Source organism: Lolium rigidum, chromosome 7 (genome assembly GCF_022539505.1).
Source record: "Lolium rigidum isolate FL_2022 chromosome 7, APGP_CSIRO_Lrig_0.1, whole genome shotgun sequence".
Taxonomy (NCBI): Eukaryota; Viridiplantae; Streptophyta; class Magnoliopsida; order Poales; family Poaceae; genus Lolium; species Lolium rigidum.
The window spans coordinates 76,970,464-76,977,889 of record NC_061514.1 but is presented as its reverse complement, the minus strand read 5'-3'; the positions used below and the strand labels follow the sequence as shown (position 1 = coordinate 76,977,889).

The following is a 7,426-nucleotide window of genomic DNA, read 5'->3' as shown; positions in this document are numbered from 1 at the left end:
GGAGGTCCTGTGGGGCCTGGAGCTCTACGTCCACGCGGATGTGGTCCGGATTGCCGCCAATGAAGAGCTCGGCGCGCTGTTGTCCCGTCATGCCGGGCGCATGGCATGCGAGGGCCTGGAAGCGGTCGGCGAAGTCCTGCACCGTGGTGGTGAACGCCAAACGCCCGAGTTCCGCCAAGCGGCTGCCGCGGATCGGGGGGCCGAAGCGGAGAAGGCAGAGCTCGCGGAAACGGTCCCATGGGGGCATGCCACCCTGGTCCTGCTGCTCCAGAGAGTAGTACCACGTCTGGGCGGCGCCGCGGAGGTGGTACGAGGCGAGCCACATCCGGTCCGAAGCAAGGGTACGCTGTCCCCGGAAGAACTGCTCGCACTGGTTGAGCCAGTTGAGGGGGTCCTCGACGCCGTCATACGTGGCGAAGTCCAGCTTGGCGTAGAGTGGGGGAGCGAGGCCGGCGGCGCCCTGGGCGGGGTACTCCGCGCGACCAGTGGAGGGCTCCGCGAAGTGCGAGTGCGTCGGGTCCGGGAAGGATGGGCGCGGAGGGTCCCCGGCGGCCGTGTAGACGGGGGAAGGCGCCGGTGCGGCCGAGTAGACGGGCGGGGGCTCCGTCGCGGTCACCCACGCCGGGAGCCGGGAGGGTGACGGCGGGAACTGCACCCGCTAGATGGGCACGCCATGGGGCAGCGATGCGGGGCCCGCGCTGGGGCCCGGCTGCCACGGCGCCCACGGCAGCGGGGGCGGCGTGGCCGAGGGCGGCACAGGCACGCCCTGGACGGCGGTGGCGAGGTCGCGGATGGCCGTCGAGAGCTCCTGCTGCGAGAGGAGGGGAGCGGCGTCGGCGGCATCCACCATGGGCGTCGCGTCGCCCGTGGAGGGCGGCGGCGGTGGAGGCCGGCGGCGTCTCGGAGGTGGCGGCGATGGTGGCGGTGGGTTGGCCCGAAGACATGATCGAAACTGAGGAATCTGATACCAAATTGGTAGAATTAGCGTATCTACCAGGTCTAGGGCGGAGATTGTAGGGGAAGGAAGGGGCGGCGTGAGTGCGGAGGCGAGGGCGCCGGCGGCAGGGCGCCGTCGTGCGGCTCGGGAGAGGCGGCGGCGCGAGGCTGAGGCGGCGCTAGGGTTTGGGAACTCCGACTCCTTGAGGAGTCGGCAACAAAGTATGTTTATTGCTTGCTTGATCTTGTCGATTACAACTCGTATTTATAAGAGAAAACTGCGAAATCCTAATCTGCTAATTCGGCTAAGCCCCTAACTAAGCCTGGCCGGCCGGGCCAGTGGGCCCCATCCGGCGGTAGACCAGCCCGGTCATAACAGTGGGCACTAGGGAGAGAAACAAAGAAAGCTTGCAATGGCTTGCCATTAACTGCTAATCTGCTACGGTTTATAAAGTGGAAAACTTCCAATATTTTGGAATCTAGAACTAGGTCCTTGTCCAGCAGCGATATAAGTAAGCATTGCACTTGTACAGTTGCACCATGCTCCAGTGTAGCATCCAACATGTTGCTAATATACTAACTGAAAGTCTGCTCCTGTTTCAAAAAATAAAATAACTGAAAGTCTGCTGTCCAGGATTGGTTCGTGTTGAGGAATTTATTCAGAATATTGGGGATGTTGTTTTCATGGGAAATCATATATTACAAATATCTGATCAAGAGTCTGTTCAGTTTATTTTTCGTGAGGTAATGAAGAAGTCTGTTGTGTGACAATGTCGCTGTGTTTTGACGCGTTTCTGAGGTACCGTTGCTGACAACAGCTCTTCGTGGGTACATATACACCCCCGGGTTTAGCTGCTCTTCAGACAACTGGTGAAGCAATTTATAAAGCTCTGAAGCTGCTCTCCCTGTCTTGCAAAAGGCATTTTCTTGAGCAAAAGCCCGTCCAAGATACTTCTCCTGTTCTAGGGGAACTGGGCCCCTTCGTTGTTTCAGGTCAGTTCATTAACATGTTTTCCAGAATGTCTTATGATCAGCTTTCCGTTCTTTTTTTTCGGTTTAATTATGCAGTGAAATTGGCTAGAAAACAAGATGATTGTTTATTTATTCCCAAAGCTTTGAATTTCTGAGGCCGCGCTAACTGCCACATGCCCGTTCGCAATATCTATCAAGTAAATAACGTTTTCCACGCTTGTGCTGTAACCTATGAGTAGGTTGCTGGAGGCAGAGTCAAGTTCTTCACAGGTTATGTTTTTTTTCCCAAGGTAATCGCAGAACAAGCTTTAACTAGGAACGAATCTGTTCACTCACAGAGGATCATTGTATTGTTAAGAAAATATGTTTTTTAAATAAAATGCAAAATTGGTTAACATGTTAAGTAGTACATACATGCATCAGTGATGTATATATGCAGCAACATGGTATTGGATGTCATATATTAGCCAAACATATTACTATATTAGCTGAGCATTAGGATTAGGCTAGCAAAGGAAGCTACGCACAAGCAGTTTTGGTGTTTCAAGTTTGTAAGTTAGATGATGGCATAATTAATGAGCTTAACAGGCTGCTTGGGAGGCTCGCCGACTCGCTCGTTGAGCTCATTAGTGATATCAAGCAATGTTTGGCTATGTTCATTTCTGCAACGAGCCGAGCTAAACGAGTCGAGAAGACGAGCTCAAGACAAGCTCTTGTTGAGCTCATCGAGCTTCAAGCTTTATGTTCAACCCTATAGGTGATGGTATCAAATTTCAGTTGCAAGCCACGTTCCAACTCATGATAAACACGAATAACAAAGCACTCAGATGGTTCGAGATATTTTTACCTAAGAATAGCGTGAATCGCAAAGCAATGCAATGGTTTGGAGGTTTTTTCTTAGTTGCAACCCCTATGCAACTAAAAAATTATATATCTCAGGTACAACTCATGCTAGCTCCAATAACGGTGCAATCCTATGGTCTAGGAGTTGACTCAGTTGATTGAGAATTAGTAAAACTGTAATATTTAATAGATTTACCATTTACATTTATGTTTATACAAGAGAGCTTTTCTTTGTCCCCAAACAACAATGGCGGCTGGGATTTTTGTTGTGTTAGGTTTTGCTCTCTATCAGTCCCTTCCTTTTATAGGTTAGCTCCCACATGGGCTTGGGTCTCTTGGGATAGACACTTCTTCAGTGTTCAACAATTTATAATATACTTCATCCGTCCCATAAAGATTGTCTAAGATTTGTCAAAGTTCAGATGTATCTAGATGCTATTTAATGTTTAGATACATCTAAATTTTAACAAACCTCACAACCTTCGTGGGATGGAGGGAGTACAATGGATAATAATATTTCTCATGTAAATATATGTGTACAATCGAAGTATATGATACGCATAATATTTATCCCCAACTTGAGTCACCAATGCCTTAGTAACACTATAGCTATTTGCGACTGACTATAATCTGGGTACGGCCTTCAATTTTTATCACACTAGTTTTTTCTTTTCTTTTGCGAAAATGCCTTTGTAACACTATAGCTATTTGCGACTGACAATAATCTGGGTACGGCCTTCAATTTTTATTGCACTAGTTTTTTTTTTGTGAAACTCACTACAGACGCAGACGCTTACACATACGTACAAACACTAACCCCTATGAATGCACGCACGCACATCCTACGCCTATGAGCATCTCCGAGAAACTGGGTTTCGACGAGAACATCGCCTCCAACTGAAGAATATTCCATCTTTTAATGAGACACCAAAATGTCAAATCTGGGATTTGAACTCCGGTACCATCCAATCACAGGTTGGTTCTCAATTATCGCACCAGTTTGGTTAACAATCCCATGTTACTTATTTTTCCAGCCCAAGAAGATGCAAGTGTCGTTATTGCAGCTTGGCCTCGGTCTCATACTGATTGCAGCACAATACGCCCCTGGAACTGCGGTTCCTAGTTCAGAATGTCGAAGGCAGTGTGGCAATGTTGAGATACCGTACCCATTCGGTATTGATCCAGGGATTCCAGGCTGCTCGCTCGCGGAAGGATTTGACATCGATTGCAGGCTCCAAGAAGGTGTCTACAAGCCATTCAGGGGTTCCTTTGAGGTGCTCAACGCTTCCTTGACTCATGGCACGGCCCGGGTACTCACTAACATAATGGGGTACTGCTACAACAGCTCTACCAAGAGCATGGAGGAACTTGGGCGTTATGCAGATGACGGCGATGGTATTCAGTCTTCTCCTTACCGGCTCTCCGATGTCCAGAACAAGTTCACGGTGATCGGGTGCAACGCTCTAGCCTTTATGCAAGATATGGATGGCACAGGTTACCAAGGCTTAGGTGTCGCGACATGCCGCAACCTGACAGACTTAGTGGACGGATCCTGCTCCGGTATCGGTTGCTCCCAGAGTACGATACCAAAGGGGATGTTCAGCTACGTAACAGGCTTCTTGAGCACGGTCAACACAATTAGAGTCTCGCAGTTTAACCGGTGCAGTTTTGCGGTGCTTATGGAAGCAGCAGAATTCAACTTTAGCACTTCGTACATAAGCAACACCAAGTTTAATGACACATACAATGGGCGGGTGCCTATGGTGATTGATTGGGCTATAAGAGATGTTAAGTCATGTGATGACGCACAGTTGAATAATACTAATTATGCATGTCTCAGCAGCAACAGCATGTGCATTGATTCTGTCAATGATGATGGATACATCTGCAATTGCTCCGAGGGCTACAAAGGCAACCCTTATCTTCCGGATGGCTGCCAAGGTACAAATTAATTATGTATTGTAGGTGTGTGTATACACATAAATGCTGACCGAATTGCACTCCGGATGCATAATATGATTGTTGTGCGCTCAAAATGCTAATATTAGTTTTTCTCATCTTAACGTAGATGTCAATGAATGCAGCAACAACCCATGTCCTTCAGGCGGTGCTTGCCACAATACAGTTGGAGGATTCGACTGTGTTTGTCGAGTAGGAAGAAAACTCGAAGGCAATACATGCAGCCTTGATACCAGATTAATTATAGGTAAACCCCCAAAATGACATAATCTAGCTAAACCATTGCTTTTTTATCGCGTTCATGTGCAATGTCTAAAGAATAAAATATACCTCCAGCCCAAATTAATTGGCTCGGCCTTATATTTTGTCCAGTACAAATGTACACTCCTGAATTGCGTCAATTAATTTGGGGTGGACTGAGTAGTAAATGTAAAACAGATAATGCACCCAATCAGAGCCAAAACAGTGTTTTCAAATATGTTCAATCTCTCCTCTCTTTCTCTCTAAAAAAAGCTGTCTGACGCGATTTCATTATGCAGGACTTGCAGTGGGATCTGTTGGTGTAGTGATTATTATCACAATCATTGTGTCTTGGCTGCAAATGGTTGTCCAAAAGAAAAAATTGAACCAAGTTAAGCAAGAGTATTTCCGTCAGCATGGTGGCGTGATTTTGCTAGATCAGATGAAAGCAGAAGAAGGTCTTGGTTTCATTGTATTTTCTGAAGCTGAACTCATACATGCCACAAACAACTATGATGAGGCAATGGAACGGTATACAAAGGGATAATAAAGAATGGCACGCCGGTTGCAGTTAAAAGATGTGGATTAGTCGATGAAAGGCAAAAGAAGGAATTTGGCAAGGAGATGCTCATTTTATCCCAACTCAATCACAAGAACATTGTTAAACTCGTGGGTTGTTGCCTTGAGGTGGAAGTTCCAATTCTTGTCTATGAGTTTGTCCTGAACGGTACACTCTTCGAGCTTATCCATGGAAATAACCGAGCACTGGAAATATCCTTCAACACTCTCTTAAGGCTTGCTCATGAAGCAGCCGAAGGACTCCGATTCCTACATTCAGATGCATCTCCTCCAGTAATTCACGGTGACGTGAAAACGTCCAACATCCTTCTTGATGAAAACTACATGGCCAAGGTATCAGACTTTGGAGCCTCCGCACTAGCCCCATCGGACAGAGAGCAGTTTGTCACAAAGGTTCAAGGTACTTGGGGTTACCTTGATCCTGAATACATTCAAACATTCCAGTTGACAAATAAAAGTGATGTCTACAGCTTTGGTGTTATCCTTCTAGAGATCCTCACTGGACAGTTGCCAATGAAGCTTGAAGGTCCAGACAAGCAAATATGCTTGTCTACGACTTTCCTAGCGGCTATGAAGGAGAATAATCTTGATGCAATGTTGGTGAGCCACGTGAAAAGCCAAGAGAGCATGGAGTTGTTGAGAGGACTTGCAGACCTAGCTAAGAAATGTCTAGATTCGTGTGGTGAAAACAGGCCTTTGATGAAAGAAGTTGCGGACGAGCTCAACAGATTGAGGAAACTTTCATTGCATCCTTGGGTACAGCTTGATGTGGAAACAGAGGCAGAAAGCTTTCTTGGAGGGAGATCTACACGTTATTATGAAATAGAATCAAGCAGGTATCCTATGGGCGAAAGAGAGAACCAGCCCATAAACCCAGGAAGTTCCTATTATGCAAGATGACTAAGATACACATAATGTAAATCTTGTAAAGTGAATGTGTTTCTTCTGGACCTTGGCACCATGCATGCTGTATTTTGAGGTTAGCATTTCTGCTACTTGATTCGAGTGCGCTCACTATCTGTAATAGCGATTAGTCTATCTCTTACTACTTGTAAATTATAAATCGTGATTTTAATCCATTGGGTGTGGTGTTAAATGATTATTTCATGTTGACAAATTTGTTGACTAGGAAGATTCTGGGATGATTCTTTCCGGGAAGGGAAAATTTGCTATAGGACACCGTCATTTTACGCCGTTTAAACACACCGCTCGATTGTGTTTTCGCCAGGTACCATTACAATTTTGTGGAACATTTGTCAGAACACACCACATGTCCAAAAACAGAAAGTTTTGCATTTTTTCTTCAAAATTAGTCATAGCATGGTCATCCCAGCCAAAAGCGCAAATTTCTTCCTTTTTGGATAGGTAGTGTGTGCTGGAAAAAATGTACCGCAAAATTGTAAGGTACATGGCAAATGGTAAAGACACAATCGAGCGGTGGGTTTTGGCAAACATCAATAAATAATGGTATCCTATAGTAGATTTTCGCTTCTAGGGAAATAGCACATGGTAAAGGCTTAAACCGCCAGTCTACCCCATTAATTTTATTTTTGGAGGAAAAAAGAAAGTTTGCCATGTGCCCATGGTTGCTTGGTTTGACCACGTCAAGAGCAAACAGAGCTTGGCTCTGGTGGTTAGGTCCCTTGTGGTGGAACCAGCCCACCCAGGTTCAAGTCTTAGACTTGGCATGGGTGTTTGTATTTACCTGGATTTATTCCAGGATTTAACCGACGCTATGCTTTCAGTGGTAGGTGACGTACCCGTTAACAGCGAGGCGCCAGTGGTGACTTCGTTAACCTCAAGATATGCCGGCTCAGTCTCTCGAAGGTGCTCATAGGGGTAGGGTGTGCGTGCGTGCGTTCATAGGGGTGTTTGTACGTGCGTATTTGTGAGCGTC

At 46.5% G+C, this 7,426-nt stretch overlaps 1 pseudogene; it reads left to right on the top strand.

The window, feature by feature from the left end:
- The first annotated feature begins 3,794 nt into the window (after nucleotides 1-3,794).
- Nucleotides 3,795-6,429, top strand: LOC124669409 (annotated as a pseudogene).
- Nucleotides 6,430-7,426: the final 997 nt, after the last annotated feature.